Consider the following 17,772-nt stretch of genomic DNA (forward strand, 5'->3'; position numbering starts at 1 on the left):
TCTTGCGCGACTACATTGCCCATTGAAAAACACACAATTTAAAGAAAAATTCAAATTTTTTCGACCTCTGGTTTCCGAGATATCTCAGAAAGTATGGTTCTGACCCCCAACTTTGAGGGCTGTTTTCACCCCTTCAAAGTGGATGGTTGCCGATAAAAAAAAAATACGTGTCAAATATTTTTCAAAGAACTATAAACTCTCAAAGTCTTATCAAAATCCGAATTTCGCATCTGAATATGTTCCCTTGTGAGTGCAGGAGTTATGCATGTCCGCGTAAGAGGCGTCTGACAGTACAACCTAACTACACCATAAAATCGACGACATAGCCAAAAGGGACCTAACTAGCAGGAAAAGCTGAAGCTGAACCAATTAGTTCGACTCGAAGCCAGAGGGAAAATCGGTGCCGAGCGTCATGGAGCCTAGTCCGGCCACAAAAGTGAGTACCCGACAACGCCTAGGTCCTAGGTAGCTCCTCCGCATCGTCCAAAGTAGTTTCCCCAAGCCAATTTTATCCCGTCGGCGGTTGGCTCGCATTTGCAAGTGGAAATTGCCATCCGTCCGCTCGTGTTATCGTTCCGGAACGTTTTGTACATTAATAACGGTATTCCGCATTACCAGCCATCCGCCGTACGCTGCGTGCTACCATCCGGCGCGCTAACTTCTTCGGGTTTCATCGAATGATTCGCAGCGGAATTAAGAACAGCTTGGCGTGTCCGAGGGGAAATGCGATTCAGTTCGGAAACTCCCGGATAAGTTGGTTCCCCGTTTAATTCGCCTCCGACGCGAAATGGATTAATGTTACACATCCCGCTCTCCCTTCTATCGGGGTGAGGTTGGGGGGGGGGCCGCGACGGGAGAACGGGGATAGCGTTGTTTAACTTCCACCCCCCGGAGCATCGCGATGGTACGCGCGAGTGGATCACCGCATCACGTTCGGCGAGCGCGTCGAATTAATTTCGTTTTGAAATTGACGCCGGTTTTGCGAACGATTGCCGAAGTTTGATCACATCGTTATGAGTGTCCCCGCGCGCAGTTCCGTGGCCGCCGGGAAAACCAATCAATCATTTTGAGACGTTTATTTTACCCTAAACCCGTCTCGATTCGACGGGATCGAAACTGCGGTCGGAGATTTAATTTCTATTTTATTGTTGGGATTGAATTTTGTTAGAGGGTGAGTAATATAGGGTAAGGGGTTGATCAAGTTGTACCCCTTCAGGAAAAAACCGTATGAAACTCAGGATTTATCAAATAAATAGAAATTAAATGTGTTATTCAAAACTTGTGTTAATATTGTTGCTGTTTATTCTAACGAAATTAGAAAATCTATGTGCTTTCACGTAAAATAAACTAAATCTTGAAAAACTTACATCGATACGACTAAAGGAACCGGTTTCCTAAGTCGTACCTAAGAATTCAATGAAGCAACGATGATAATTAAAACGTATTTTTCATAAATCTGTTTACATGACACACAGATATTCCAGTGAGTACCACGATTTGCATTTCAAGCATTGAATCATGTTATCCTCCCGATCTTCTCCACAAATAAAACAAAACCAATCGCTTTTCTTCTTTGTTAATTTTTAATGCTAATCCCTTTTTATTAATTACTGCGTTTCTTTTATTTGCCGCATTTGTTATGTTCTCCTTATTCTGTGTTGAAGTTATTTCGACTGACGAGCCAGTACGACTTAGGAATCTCATATGGGTACGACTTAAGACACGGCACAAGTTCAATTTAAAAAGTAAACATAACCTAACTGAATAAAATTGATTTCGTTTCGACCAAACGATTACGTAAATTCTGCTGAATTTATATTTAATAAGGAACATAATTTTATCAATAATTTACTTGCAAGATTAACTACCAAACGTATGCAGAAAATTATATGAAAATCGAAATAAACTTACTTGATGACAGGTTTTATAATGAGGCTGGTTTATGGCAGACAATAATACGTAAAGCAACTTGGTTGACTCAGATGTATATTTGGTGCTGTTGTCGCTGTAGTTCGTTCAAAATTCAAGTGGTACGACTTGATCGAATTAGAAAGGCCACGAAAACATGGACAATCCACTCCCCGTTTACTCCTTCTCGATGTCTGATCAATGATTGACATGTACTACTTGCAGGCCGACTCGACGTTGATCTACACTACCTCGACCGTTCGATTAGCAAAATATGCCATTCATTTGTCACGGAAATCACTGGGGAGACGTAAGCTTGCATGTTATTCAAAGTCTGATCAATTACGGACACACACTACTTGCACTGGCCGACTTGACGTTGATCTATGCTACTTCGTGCAGTCAATTAGTGGAACGTATTACTAATTCCTTGGAAATCGCTGGAGAAATTTCAGCCCCCCCGAAGTTTCTCAATGGCTGATCAATAGTTGATTTGTACTACTTACAGACTCGGGCTGACCTATCGTGTACCTGCACCACTCGCGGTGTCACTTCAATCACCATTTTTGCTCGTACCGTGTTTCCGGGTGAACCTCTCTCTGCCAGGTATGCCGTGGCCCAGAAAAATTTTTAATTTATATTTCTGCTTGATACTTCCCAACGATAGACCGGCCCATAAAAGCCGTAAAAGCATGGAAAGCCCACGCGGCGTAAATAACGACGCTTCTCGTCCGTTTATGTTCCACTGCGAAAAATCGCAGTTTGAACTTTAACGGTCTCTCGCATGAACTTCCCCGGCGGGATGTTCGCGAACTTGTTCCGCCATTGTGGAGGGGGGGGGGGCCGGTAATCCAACTTTTTCAGACGCAGCTTCAAACTTCCCGGCACACGATCGTTCACAGGACGTCCGGGGAATTTATTTAATTCCGTCGGAATGCGGTCAATTGAATCCGGCCTCGATAAATCCGTCGGTACCTCGGCCATGGTCCGCTGTCGAACGGATTGATGCCCGAGATTCTTGCAGGATTTTTCGGCAACTTTCAACGGGAGAGCCCTCTCTCGATTTTGCATGCCGCTATTAGAGCAGCTGATGTAATTAGGTCAGCGTGCACGTTCGGGGGGGTACTCTGGTTTTTCGAGGCTGCTTCTACACGAATTTTTCACGGAGAAACTATTGAACCTTTCGCAGTAGAATTTCGCACACGTATCTATCGGTGTTTAAACTACACGCGTGATTTTTTTCAATTCGAAATAATAAAAATTACACGAGTTACATATTTTTTATTCGCCAGAAGTTGATTCGTCGGCGCAATCGTACGGTTGTACCACTGAGAACGTCGGAAGGAGCGTTTCTCGCGGGAAGAGGAAACTCCGAACGCGCCTCCGCTATTATGACAGGCTTCCATGTTCAGTAAACGTCGTTAATTTTAACGATCCTTAAAATTACAAAGGCAACGCGGACGGTGGAGGGGCGAGAGGGCTGCCGAGGATCGTCCAGAGGGACGCCCAGAGGCGAGCATAATGATATGACGATCGATAATGCCGAACGGAACTCGATAGAAGCCTGGAATTTCGTTACGCCGGCTTAATAAACGTGTATCGACCGGTATCTCTTAATTAACCTGGCGATTTCCTACGGTACACACCATTATCGCTGTTACGCAGGCCATTTTACTACCGGCGCGGACGTTACTGAGAAAAATCCTGCTAATTTCGCTCGCCGACGCTTCGACGTATCATTAATATTCGCGGAAAAATCCTACGGAAATTTCACAACCGAATGTTCCTTCGTGTCTGATTAATTATTGATACGCACTACTTGCCCCGTTTGATTTGACGTTGAGCTACACCACCTCGTCCATTCATTTAGCAAAATGTGTCATATATTTTGGAGAGACACGGTTGTTTCACGGGAGTTTCACCCTATAGAATGAGCCAGTGTACTTATTTATTCTTATTATTCGGGAACTTTTGCGGTCAATTTTGCAAATTCTAATTTTTAACAATTTTTTGGACTCGTTTAAGGGGGGAGAAAAATTTGTTGAGTTGCGTAGAGGCATGCGAATTTGAAAGAAAAATAATTTAGGGATGTAAGAGCGAAAGTTTGATGCTATTTATTTATTCTTATTGACCTTATTGAATTTCTTCGGGAGCTTTTAGGGTCAATTTTGCAAATTCTAATTTTTAACGATTTTTTGGACTCGTTTAAGGGGGGAAAAAATTTGTTGAGTTGCGTAGAGGCATGCGATTTTGAAAGAAAAATAATTTAGGGATGTAAGAGAGGAAGTTTGATGCTATTTATTTATTCTTATTGACCTTATTGAATTTCTTCGGGAGCTTTTAGGGTCAATTTTGCAAATTCTAATTTTTAACAATCTTTTGGACTCGTTTAAGGGGGGAGAAAAATTTGTTGAGTTGCGTAGAGGCATGCGATTTTGAAAGAAAAATATTTTAGGGATGTAAGAGCGAAAGTTTGATGCTATTTATTTATTCTTATTGACCTTATTGAATTTCTTCGGGAGCTTTTAGGGTCAATTTTGCAAATTCTAATTTTTAACGATTTTTTGGACTCGTTTAAGGGGGGAAAAAATTTGTTGAGTTGCGTAGAGGCATGCGATTTTGAAAGAAAAATAATTTAGGGATGTAAGAGCGGAAGTTTGATGCTATTTATTTATTCTTATTGACCTTATTGAATTTCTTCGGGTGCATTTAGGGTCAATTTTGCAAATTCTAATTTTTAACAATTTTTTGGACTCGTTTAAGGGGGGAGAAAAATTTGTTGAGTTGCGTACAGGCATGCGATTTTGAAAGAAAAATAATTTAGGGATGTAAGAGCAAAAGTTTGATGCTATTTATTTATTCTTATTGACCTTATTGAATTTCTTCGGGAGCTTTTAGGGTCAATTTTGCAAATTCTAATGTTTAACAATTTTTTGGACTCGTTTAAGGGGGGAGAAAAATTTGTTGAGTTGCGTAGAGGCATGCGATTTTGAAAGAAAAATAATTTAGGGATGTAAGAGCGAAAGTTTGATGCTATTTATTTATTCTTATTGACCTTATTGAATTTCTTCGGGAGCTTTTAGGGTCAATTTTGCAAATTCTAATTTTTAACGATTTTTTGGACTCGTTTAAGGGGGGAGAAAAATTTGTTGAGTTGCGTAGAGGCATGCGATTTTGAAAGAAAAATAATTTAGGGATGTAAGAGCGGAAGTTTGATGCTATTTATTTATTCTTATTGACCTTATTGAATTTCTTCGGGAGCTTTTAGGGTCATTTTTGCAAATTGTAATTTTTAACGATTTTTTGGACTCGTTTAAGGGGGGAAAAAATTTGTTGAGTTGCGTAGAGGCATGCGATTTTGAAAGAAAAATAATTTAGGGATGTAAGAGCGGAAGTTTGATGCTATTTATTTATTCTTATTGACCTTATTGAATTTCGACGTATCATTAATATTCGCGGAAAAATCCTACGGAAATTTCACGATCGAATGTTCCTTCGTGTCTGATTAATTGTTGATACGCACTACTTGCCCCGTTTGAATTGACGTTGAGCTACACCACCTCGTCCATTTATTTAGCAAAATGTGTCATGTATTTTGGAGAGACACGGTTGGAGTCTGGTAAATTATTTATACATATTACTTGAAACTTATCTGTACTAATTCCTCCTCATGAATCACTGGATAAACGTGGACCTTGAAGTTCCTCGACGTCTGATTAATGATTTATATACGCTATTTACTGACAGTAAACTACGTTCATTCAATCAGCAAAAATACAGGGTGTTCGGTAACTGGTGGCACAAGCGAAAAGGGGGTGGATACTACATGAAAAAATAAGTCGGAAAAAAGGAACAACATTTTTTCGTTTGACAATTCGTTTTCGAGAAAATCGAGTTCGAAAATGCAGCGAATACACGTGCTATTGCATAGGAATCGTCTGACGCGTCTGACCATGATCAACCAATTCTACTTTCTGAATATACTAAAGCACGTACCCGGCAAAAATTCGAGGTCGATTTTCTCGAAAACAAAGCCTGAAATGAAAAAATTTTGTTGTATATGTTTTCATGTAGAATCACCCACTTTTCGCTTGTTCCACCAGTTACCGAACACCCTGTATAATTCCGGGAATATTACGCATTTCTTCTCAGAAGACAAAATTAGTTTCATCGAAACAAAGCTTTGGAAAACATTTTTTCATCATTCTCCAATATATTCTGCCACTTCCCGGACCCTTTAAATATCATTCAAATGTATTACCACCCTTCCGCAAATGATTACACGGTCCAACAAACAAAGTTTCGTGCCCGTCGGACAAAGCGCCGACTTATACTACTTAAACAGCGCCCGCCACGATGACGAGCCACGCTACTGAACCAGCTCGACCGAAATTGCAAAGGGGCACGAAATCCTTCACTAAATGGAGCCTGTTTCCGTCATTTCGAGTCGGGCATAATTTTCCGAATGCATCTTTTAATTTCTCCCCGTGGTGAAACGAACGTCCGACTTGAATAACATCTTCGAGGAAACGCTTCTTTTCATCGGACGATTGCCAGGCGTCTTCGGCTACCGCGATTCATCCTTTCGACGCAGAATGAATGGCTCTCGCGCGATGGTTTGCACAACGTGATCCGCTCGCGGTCGATAATGAATCTCGTGCGGAAGACACGCGAGGAATACCACCGTAAAAGGATTCTTGTTGGACATGGAGGATAAAGGGGAGAGGAGTGCGGAGGGTGTTCCGTATTCAACGATCCGATGCGACTATACGGCGGTCTACAACTCGTTCCCATTAATTCCTGTGGGCCAATCGACACGCTGGACGCGATTCACTTCGTTAATGAATCGGCCGAGTTTGTATTCACTGCCGAGCAATTATTTTTCCGACCGGCACGCGGAGAAAGTAGATTTCGAGGATCGGCGATTACAGAAATTGGAGCGCGTTCCGGCTGCGGTCGAAGCCGCGTCCGGCCGATTCAATTAACAGGCCAGCATAGAGCCACTCGAACCCATTATTCTTCCTTGGCCCGATCGACTCGCTCGGAAAAATACGGCTAACGGGATCCCAGAGAAGCTGGGAGACCGCTGGACAATTGGTATGAGTTAGGTCCCAAAGAAGATTGGGTTAGGGTAGGTCCAAGTTGGATTCCAGAGTCAATATAGACATTTCTGGGTGTGGGTTAGGTATACGAGCGATTGGATTCGAGTCCAAGTTAGGTCTGAGATTACGTTGGAGCTAGGATGGACCTAGATCCAAGCTAGATCCTTCAGGATTAATCCTGGATCAAGGATCTGGCGATATATGACTTTATGCGAGTCCTAGTTAGGTCTCAGATTATGTTGGGGAGCTAGGATGGACCTAGATCCAAGCTAGATCCATCAGAATTAATCCTGGATCAAGGATCTGGCGATATATGATTTTATGCGAGTCCAAGTTAGGTCTGAGATTATGTTGGGGAGCTAGGATGGACCTAGATCCAAGCTGGATCCATCAGAATTAATCCTGGATCAAGGATCTGGCGATATATGATTTTATGCGAGTCCAAGTTAGATCTGAAATTACCTTGGAGCTAGGATGGACCTAGATCCAAGCTGGATCCTCCAGGATTAATCCTGGATCAAGGATCGGGCGATATATGATTTTATGCGAGTCCAAGTTAGATCTGAGATTACTTTGGAGCTAGGATGGACCTAGATCCAAGCTGGATCCTCCAGGATTAATCCTGGATCAAGGATCGGGCGATATATGATTTTATGCGAGTCCAAGTTAGGTCTGAGATTATGTTGGGGAGCTAGGATGGACCTAGATCCAAGCTGGATCCTCCAGGATTAATCCTGGATCAAGGATCGGGCGATATATGACTTTATGCGAGTCCTAGTTAGGTCTCAGATTATGTTGGGGAGCTAGGATGAACGTAGATCCAAGCTGGATTCTTCAGGATTAATCCTGGATCAAGGATCTGGCGATATATGATTTTATGCGAGTCCAAGTTAGGTCTGAGATTATGTTGGGGAGCTAGGATGGACCTAGATCCAAGCTGGATCCATCAGAATTAATCCTGGATCAAGGATCTGGCGATATATGATTTTATGCGAGTCCAAGTTAGATCTGAAATTACCTTGGAGCTAGGATGGACCTAGATCCAAGCTGGATCCTTCAGGATTAATACTGGATCAAGGCTCTGGCGATATATGACTTTATGTGAGTCCTAGTCAGGTCTCAGATTATGTTGGGGAGCTAGGATGGACCTAGATCCAAGCTGGATCCTCCAGGATTAATCCTGGATCAAGGATCGGGCGATATATGACTTTATGCGAGTCCTAGTTAGGTCTCAGATTATGTTGGGGAGCTAGGATGAACGTAGATCCAAGCTGGATCCTCCAGGATTAATCCTGGATCAAGGATCTGGCGATATATGCTTTTATGCGAGTCCAAGTTAGATCTGAGATTACCTTGGAGCTAGGATGGACCTAGATCCAAGCTGGATCCTCCAGGATTAATCCTGGATCAAGGATCGGGCGATATATGATTTTATGCGAGTCCAAGTTAGATCTGAGATTACTTTGGAGCTAGGATGGACCTAGATCCAAGCTGGATCCTCCAGGATTAATCCTGGATCAAGGATCGGGCGATATATGATTTTATGCGAGTCCAAGTTAGGTCTGAGATTATGTTGGGGAGCTAGGATGGACCTAGATCCAAGCTGGATCCTCCAGGATTAATCCTGGATCAAGGATCTGGCGATATATGATTTTATGCGAGTCCAAGTTAGGTCCAGGCTATGTTCAGGAGTAGATCAACTACTCCCACGTCCTATTTTTGCCGCTCCTCAAACAGAGTCGAAGTTGTATCGGATCTAAAGTGAACCATGATGCCAGGTCCATCAGAGGTAGGTCAGGCCTCGTTACACTGGTCTGGAATATAATAAACTGGGTTCAAAGCGTTCTCGGATCCAAATTGAGCGTACTTTCGAGCGTCGTCAATGGAAGCCGCGCGTCCCCTCTCGAGTTCTAAAATCCTCGGCACACGGTATAAATTCAAATTAACGTGAGCTGATGGAGGGAATGTGTTTGGTGCTTGGGAGGCACCTTCGGTAAGTCTACAAGGTACACGTGTTCTCGAGGATCGTTCCCAGGTTCCAACGTTAACCCGTTTCCGACCCAGTTACCCTCTTTGAACTCGTTTCGCCTCTCCCGGTTGCGGAACTTTTTCGAGACATTCGAGTCGCTCGCTTCCTTCTTCTACTTCTTCTTCTTCTTTCTTCTGGTTCTTCGTTTCCCCGGTGCTAAAAAATTAACAAGAAACCGGGACGAGTCGTCGTTTCATCCGTCCTTCCTCTATCCGCGTGCCTTTCGGCGTTCCTTTTTGCGCGACGGTGCGGAGAGACGGTGGACGAGACGGTCTAAGTAGCTCGCCCAAGACGTCGAATGGACCTAAGTCGATTTTCGTGTTCGCTCCCAAGGGAATTCAAAGTGGGACGATAATTGCCCTGGGTCCTGAAGACTGACAGAGAAAGAGGGAGAGGGGGGAGAGAGTGGACGGGGGTCGTCTCGTCGCGTTCGTCAGCAAAAAGCGAATCCGTAGCGACGAGTGGCCGCCAAGAGGAAGACAAACGGGATCAAGGAGACGCGAAAGTGGTGCTAAACCTAATCCCGCCTCGGGCCACGAGTTCCTTTCCTCGGCGGTGACGTAATTGACATCGGCGAACGGCAGCCGGGCCTCGTTTCTTTTAATTAAGAGATCTGCCGTGCAACAAGATCCCACTTTGCTTCATGAAGATCAACTATCTTTTCTTCCTAGCACCGTGAAACTTTCGGGGCGAAGACGTTGGGAGTCCCTGGCACTCGACATTGACACGTCACTGTCAAGCTGGGAGGCCTGGAGTCCAACATTGGATCCAGACTGGAGTCCAACATTGGATCCAAAGTAGAGTCCAACATTGGATCCAGACTGGAGTCCAACATTGGATATAAACTGGAGTCCAACATTGGATCCAGACTGGAGTCCAGCATTGGATCCAGACGGGAGTCCAGCATTGGATGCAGACGGGAGTTCAGCATTGGATCCAGACTGAAGTCCAGCATTGGATCCAGACTGGAGTCCAACATTGGATTCAAACTGGAGTCCAACATTGGATCCAGACTGGAGTCCAGTATTGGATCCAGACGGGAGTCCAGCATTGGATCCAGACGGGAGTCCAGCATTGGATCCAGACTGGAGTCCAGCATTGGATCCAGACTGGAGTCCAGCATTGGATCCAGACTGGAGTCCAGCATTGGATCCAGACTGGAGTCCAGCATTGGATCCAGACTGGAGTCCAGCATTGGATCCAGACTGGAGTCCAGCATTGGATCCAGACTGGAGTCCAGCATTGGATCCAGACTGGAGTCCAACATTGGATCCAAACTGGATTCAAGCTTGGATCAGTGGGAAATCGGGTCCAGGCGAGCTGGGAATCCAATCTACCTAATAGAGTCCAAGTTAGGTCTGGGTTAGAGAAAAACCGTCTCAGCTGTACACTGAACCCTGATGAGATTCATGGTCCAGGGTCCAAGTCAGATCCCGAAAGACTGCTCCAAGTACGATCTCCAGCGAGAAGTCACCAAGGTTAGGTCATCGAGGGTTGATCCTGGATTCCAGCCAGCCATAAGCCGGCTAAAGGATCTAAGTAGATAGCTCGGAACATCTTTCTTGAAGGAATCCGACCGTGCCGAGACAATTACGTCGATTTCACGGGAGGACGCGCCAAGATGATGGAATCGGCGAGGAGATTAACAGCTCGAACCGGAAAAAGGAGTACGCGAATCGTGACGGAACATGGAAGAGCCGAAGACGTGTCTCGCTGGGTGGGATAGGGGAAGGGGGGGTTAGGTCGAGCGTTAAGGGGGTTGCTTTAACCGGAGAGCGAAACCGTTATTAAGATTACGGGCGGCGCGCATGAGTAATGACATCCTCCTTTGCTTCCACCGCCGCTCCCTGATAAATTACCTCCTTCGCTAATTACTTGGGCCTCGGTATTCCGCTTACGCGCGTTTCACGTCCCAGTTACTCGGGGATGCCGCGTGAAACCGGCCGAGATCGAGTGGCTACGAAAGTGAAACACACCGGGGCTTTGTTTTCGGCCCGCCCTTCAACCCTCGACCCTTTGATTTTTCACGGCACGACTCCGCCGATCTAATTACTGCGATATTAAACCCTCTAATTGCATCGTTTAATCGTAGATGGTTTGTAAAGGCAATCATCAAATCTTTCTGTAACATTATGAAAAAAAATCGGACGGCAATGTTCCTCCGCTTATTTTGAAGGGTGAAATCTCCGCTTTCACATGCACGAATTCCTTTTCTGCAAAAAAATTTTTGCACTCGAAGGTGAGCATAAATGTGAAGATAGTCGATTTTTGACAATTTTTCGAATTACTGCGTGCCCGTGCAACTCGAAAAATTGTTTGAGGGATTCGGACTATCGTGGAATTGAAGAGCGAAGTCTCCGCTTTGCAATGACTCCAAAAAAATTGATCCACGATTTTTTGTTGCCGTTTTATCGCACTTTGAATGAAAAATGAGCCCAGCGATGCTGTAACTCTGGTCCCCGATTAGATACATTTTTCATTCACGGTGCGATAAAATGGCAACAGAAGCTCATACATCAACGTTTTTAGAGACATTGGAAAGCGAGAGCTTTACTCTTCACATCTGCGGAGGGTTAAAGTCCCGGAAAAATTTATTGAATTTTTCAAATCTTCGAATCCAAAAGAATGTCAAAAAGACGCAGAAAAATAATGAAAGATAAATCTTGGCTTAACCGAGAGATAACTCGAACGGTTCTCCGCGGAAACGGTTCGGGAACGACAAAAGGGACTTTCACGAGCTTTCGGCGTCTCTGTGTCGATCGATCCCACAAATAAATTCATTCGGCTCCCCCATTCCCTTTGTGGTGATCCTCTATCATTTATTTCTTCGCCGGCTGAATATCCGTTCTCCGTTAATGGTGGGCTTAAAAAAGCTGGCCTGTGAGTGGATAGGATCGACGTGGAGCTTCCGAGATATCCGCCATTCTGCTTGACTAAAGCTCGGTCGGATCATAACCGCGGCTCTCCCGGTGTCGAACTTTTTTTCTCGATTTTTATTATCCTGGACACAGTGGCGTCTCTACGACGCACGGTGGGTACAAATGACTTACCTCGCTTCAAAAAGGAATAACTTTCGATAGAAATGAGGTAGAGCGATGAATTTTTTTTTAAATTAAAGCTGAAACTTTGCAGAATATGGGAAAAATAGGGAGATTACGGTACGAACGGTTTTTAACCTTGAGAAAGTTCGTTAAACTTTCACAATTTCCAGAAAATGTGGTTTCTGCGTTACCACGGGCAGAAAAATTTTTTTTAAATTTTTGCTATATATCATTTCCCGTAGATTTTTTCACGCTGATTTCAAATCTGGTCTCAAAATTTGTCTACGACCTCTGGTTTTTTCAAAAAATTATGAAAGTTTAACGACCTTTCTCAAGGTTAAAAACCGTTCGTACCGTAATCTCCCTATTTTTCCCATATTCTGCAAAGTTTCAGCTTTAATTTAAAAAAAAATTCATCGCTCTACCTCATTTCTATCGAAAGTTATTCCTTTTTGAAGCAAGGTAAGTCACTTTTACCCACCAGTGGCAATCGCAGCGATACATCGGGTGATCGTTCGCGTGCGCGTGTCAAGTGATATATACGGCAAATAAACGTTTAAATACTTCATTACGTTTAATTTTATTGTGTTTTATAAATGAGAATACAATATATACCTTCTCTCTCAAACTAGTGGGTTATCAAATCATTTCAACGAATAATGATTACATTAGTTCTGTTCACAAAAATCGATTTCTTGAAAAAACCAGAGGTCGTATACAAATTTTGAGACCAGATTTGAAATCAGCGTGAAAAAATCTACGGGAAATGATATATAGCAAAAATTTAAAAAAATTTTTTCTGCCCGTGGTAACGCAAAAACCACATTTTCTGGAAATTGTGAAAGTTTAACGAACTTTCTCAAGGTTAAAAACCGTTCGTACCGTAATCTCCCTATTTTTCCCATATTCTGCAAAGTTTCAGCTTTAATTTTCAAAAAAATTCATCGCTCTACCTCATTTCTATCGAAAGTTATTCCTTTTTGAAGCGAGGTAAGTCATTTGTACCCACCGTGCGACGCAGGAGAATCTCTTCCATGATAGAGAACGAGCCTCGCTAGTGGAACGAGTCGATAAACCGTCGGGCATAGCTCGAGGAAGTAGTATAGATCGGCGATGAGGCGGACAAAAGACAAAAATTTTAATTTTTCACAGAATTGAACGTCGGGTCTGTTCGGGGATGCTATTCGAAATTTCCCGGACTCGTTGGCTCGTGTCGCGTATCCGTGACCGCGGACCGAACCGAGACGCCCCCGCAATTTCCGTGGTTAAGCCACTTTTGTGGGACATCGCCGCCCCGACGCAGGATCTCGACGACCTCCCTCGAGTTTATCACGAAACGTCTCCCGATATATATGCTCCCCGCGACGAAGTTATAAAAGCGGGCTATGTATACATATATACGAGGACCAGGAGCGGGGATGGAGGGGGGACGGTGCTCACGGAGGGCTCTTGAACTTTCATCGCCTCTTTAGCTCGAGAGGACATTAGAGTTCCACAATTTATGTAACGCACGAGCGGAGCGTTACGAGCGCCCAGAAATATCAACCCTCGACGAGCCGGGGATTGAACGTGAAACAGGAGGGACGGGACTTGAGAAATTTTCGAAATTCGCTGGATTCCTTCGACCCCACTCCGCTGTCCGCACTTGCTTCATCCCCCCGGCCTTTCCCGAGAACGTTTCATTCTCCGCTGGAATTTCTTCGGGAGCTTTTACGGTCAATTTTGCAAATTCTAATTTTTTAACGATTTTTTGGACTCGCTGGAAACGGGAGAAAAATTTAATTTTAAGTTAGGGATGTGAGAACGGGAGTTTCACCCTATAGAATGAGCCAGTGTACTTATTTATTCTTATTATTCGGGAGCTTTTGCGGTCAATTTTGCAAATTCTAATTTTTAACAATTTTTTGGACTCGTTTAAGGGGGGAAAAAAATTCGTTGAGTTGCGTAGAGGCATGCGATTTTGAAAGAAAAATAATTTAGGGATGTAAGAGCGGAAGTTTGATGCTATTTATTTATTCTTATTGACCTTATTGAAAAAAAATAATTTAGGGATGTAAGAGCGGAAGTTTGATGCTATTTATTTATTCTTATTGACCTTATTGAATTTCTTCGGGAGCTTTTAGGGTCAATTTTGCAAATTCTAATTTTTAACAATTTTTTGGACTCGTTTAAGGGGGGAGAAAAATTTGTTGAGTTGCGTAGAGGCATGTGAATTTGAAAGAAAAATAATTTAGGGATGTAAGAGCGGAAGTTTGATGCTATTTATTTATTCTTATTGACCTTATTGAATTTCTTCGGGAGCTTTTAGGGTCAATTTTGCAAATTCTAATTTTTAACAATTTTTTGGACTCTTTTAAGGGGGGAGAAAAATTTGTTGAGTAGCGTAGAGGCATGTGAATTTGAAAGAAAAATAATTTAGGGATGTAAGAGCGGAAGTTTGATGCTATTTATTTATTCTTATTGACCTTATTGAATTTCTTCGGGAGCTTTTAGGGTCAATTTTGCAAATTCTAATTTTTAACAATTTTTTGGACTCGTTTAAGGGGGGAGAAAAATTTGTTGAGTTGCGTAGAGGCATGCGATTTTGAAAGAAAAATAATTTAGGGATGTAAGAGCGAAAGTTTGATGCTATTTATTTATTCTTATTGACCTTATTGAATTTCTTCGGGAGCTTTTGCGGTCAATTTTGCAAATTCTAATTTTTAACAATTTTTTGGACTCGTTTAAGGGGGGAGAAAAATTTGTTCAGTTGCGTAGAGGCATGCGATTTTGAAAGAAAAATAATTTAGGGATGTAAGAGCGGAAGTTTGATGCTATTTATTTATTCTTATTGACCTTATTGAATTTCTTCGGGAGCTTTTAGGGTCAATTTTGCAAATTCTAATTTTTAACAATTTTTTGGACTCGTTTAAGGGGGGAGAAAAATTTGTTGAGTTGCGTAGAGGCATGCGATTTTGAAAGAAAAATAATTTAGGGATGTAAGAGCGAAAGTTTGATGCTATTCATTTATTCTTATTGACCTTATTGAATTTCTTCGGGAGCTTTTAGGGTCAATTTTGCAAATTCTAATTTTTAACGATTTTTTGGACTCGTTTAAGGGGGGAGAAAAATTTGTTGAGTTGCGTAGAGGCATGCGAATTTGAAAGAAAAATAATTTAGGGATGTAAGAGCGGAAGTTTGATGCTATTTATTTATTCTTATTGACCTTATTGAATTTCTTCGGGAGCTTTTAGGGTCAATTTTGCAAATTCTAATTTTCAACAATTTTTTGGACTCGTTTAAGGGGGGAAAAAATTCGTTGAGTTGCGTAGAGGCATGCGATTTTGAAAGAAAAATAATTTAGGGATGTAAGAGCGGAAGTTTGATGCTATTTATTTATTCTTATTGACCTTATTGAATTTCTTCGGGAGCTTTTAGGGTCAATTTTGCAAATTCTAATTTTTAACAATTTTTTGGACTCGTTTAAGGGGGGAAAAAATTCGTTGAGTTGCGTAGAGACATGCGATTTTGAAAGAAAAATAATTTAGGGATGTAAGAGCGAAAGTTTGATGCTATTTATTTATTCTTATTGACCTTATTGAATTTCTTCGGGAGCTTTTAGGGTCAATTTTGCAAATTCTAATTTTTAACAATTTTTTGGACTCGTTTAAGGGGGGAGAAAAATTTGTTCAGTTGCGTAGAGGCATGCGATTTTGAAAGAAAAATAATTTAGGGATGTAAGAGCGGAAGTTTGATGCTATTTATTTATTCTTATTGACCTTATTGAATTTCTTCGGGAGCTTTTAGGGTCAATTTTGCAAATTCTAATTTTCAACAATTTTTTGGACTCGTTTAAGGGGGGAAAAAATTCGTTGAGTTGCGTAGAGGCATGCGATTTTGAAAGAAAAATAATTTAGGGATGTAAGAGCGGAAGTTTGATGCTATTTATTTATTCTTATTGACCTTATTGAATTTCTTCGGGAGCTTTTAGGGTCAATTTTGCAAATTCTAATTTTTAACAATTTTTTGGACTCGTTTAAGGGGGGAAAAAATTCGTTGAGTTGCGTAGAGACATGCGATTTTGAAAGAAAAATAATTTAGGGATGTAAGAGCGAAAGTTTGATGCTATTTATTTATTCTTATTGACCTTATTGAATTTCTTCGGGAGCTTTTAGGGTCAATTTTGCAAATTCTAATTTTTAACAATTTTTTGGACTCGTTTAAGGGGGGAGAAAAATTTGTTCAGTTGCGTAGAGGCATGCGATTTTGAAAGAAAAATAATTTAGGGATGTAAGAGCGGAAGTTTGATGCTATTTATTTATTCTTATTGACCTTATTGAATTTCTTCGGGAGCTTTTAGGGTCAATTTTGCAAATTCTAATTTTTAACAATTTTTTGGACTCGTTTAAGGGGGAGAAAAATTTGTTGAGTTGCGTAGAGGCATGCGATTTTGAAAGAAAAATAATTTAGGGATGTAAGAGCGGAAGTTTGATGCTATTTATTTATTCTTATTGACCTTATTGAATTTCTTCGGGAGCTTTTGCGGTCAATTTTGCAAATTCTAATTTTTAACAATTTTTTGGACTCGTTTAAGGGGGGAGAAAAATTTGTTCAGTTGCGTAGAGGCATGCGATTTTGAAAGAAAAATAATTTAGGGATGTAAGAGCGGAAGTTTGATGCTATTTATTTATTCTTATTGACCTTATTGAATTTCTTCGGGAGCTTTTAGGGTCAATTTTGCAAATTCTAATTTTTAACAATTTTTTGGACTCGTTTAAGGGGGAGAAAAATTTGTTGAGTTGCGTAGAGGCATGCGATTTTGAAAGAAAAATAATTTAGGGATGTAAGAGCGGAAGTTTGATGCTATTTATTTATTCTTATTGACCTTATTGAATTTCTTCGGGAGCTTTTAGGGTCAATTTTGCAAATTCTAATTTTTAACAATCTTTTGGACTCGTTTAAGGGGGAGAAAAATTTGTTGAGTTGCGTAGAGGCATGCGAATTTGAAAGAAAAATAATTTAGGGATGTAAGAGCGGAAGTTTGATGCTATTTATTTATTCTTATTGACCTTATTGAATTTTTTCGGGAGCTTTTAGGGTCAATTTTGCAAATTCTAATTTTTAACGATTTTTTGGACTCGCTGGGAAGGGGAGAAAAATTTAATTTTAATTTAGGGATGTGAGAATGGAAGTTTGACCCTATAGAATGAGCCAGTGTACTTATTTATTCATATTGATCTTCTTATTGAATTTCTTCGGGAGCTTTTACGGCCAATTTTGCAAATTCTAATTTCTAACAATTCTTTGGATTTGATGGAAGAGGAGAAAAATTTTGTGGGTTGCGTAGAGGCATGTGAATCTGAAAGAAAAATAATTTAGGGATGTAAGAGCGGGAGTTTGACCCCATCGAATGAGCCAACGTATTTATCTATTCTTATTGACCTATGGCTGGAATATCAACCGGGATTGGATCAATCAGGGTTGTATCGAGTCCCGTGCATTATTGAAATGATGCTTTGCCTGTGGTTCGTAGGGTGAGAAATTTTTTAGCAGGGTCTGTGCCGGGTCTGAATAGACAGTCCAAGGTGGCAGTTCGGTTTAAATAAGTCTCGAACGGGAATCACGCGACCCATTGAGCCCGAGAGAGCCCTTCGTGTTTGCGTTTCCCTGGGAAATCGATGATCTTTCTCCACGGTTGAATAATAGATTCGTC

The 17,772-nt window shown here is 41.6% G+C and overlaps 1 protein-coding gene across 1 annotated transcript in view; it reads right to left on the minus strand.

Annotated features, from left to right (window-relative positions):
- Window positions 1–17,772, minus strand: part of Ache-2 (acetylcholinesterase 2) — a 155,193-nt gene that overhangs the window by 26,660 nt on the left and 110,761 nt on the right. The window lies entirely within an intron of this gene.

The sequence above is a fragment of the Lasioglossum baleicum genome, chromosome 20 (assembly GCF_051020765.1).
Source record: "Lasioglossum baleicum chromosome 20, iyLasBale1, whole genome shotgun sequence".
NCBI lineage: Eukaryota > Metazoa > Arthropoda > Insecta > Hymenoptera > Halictidae > Lasioglossum > Lasioglossum baleicum.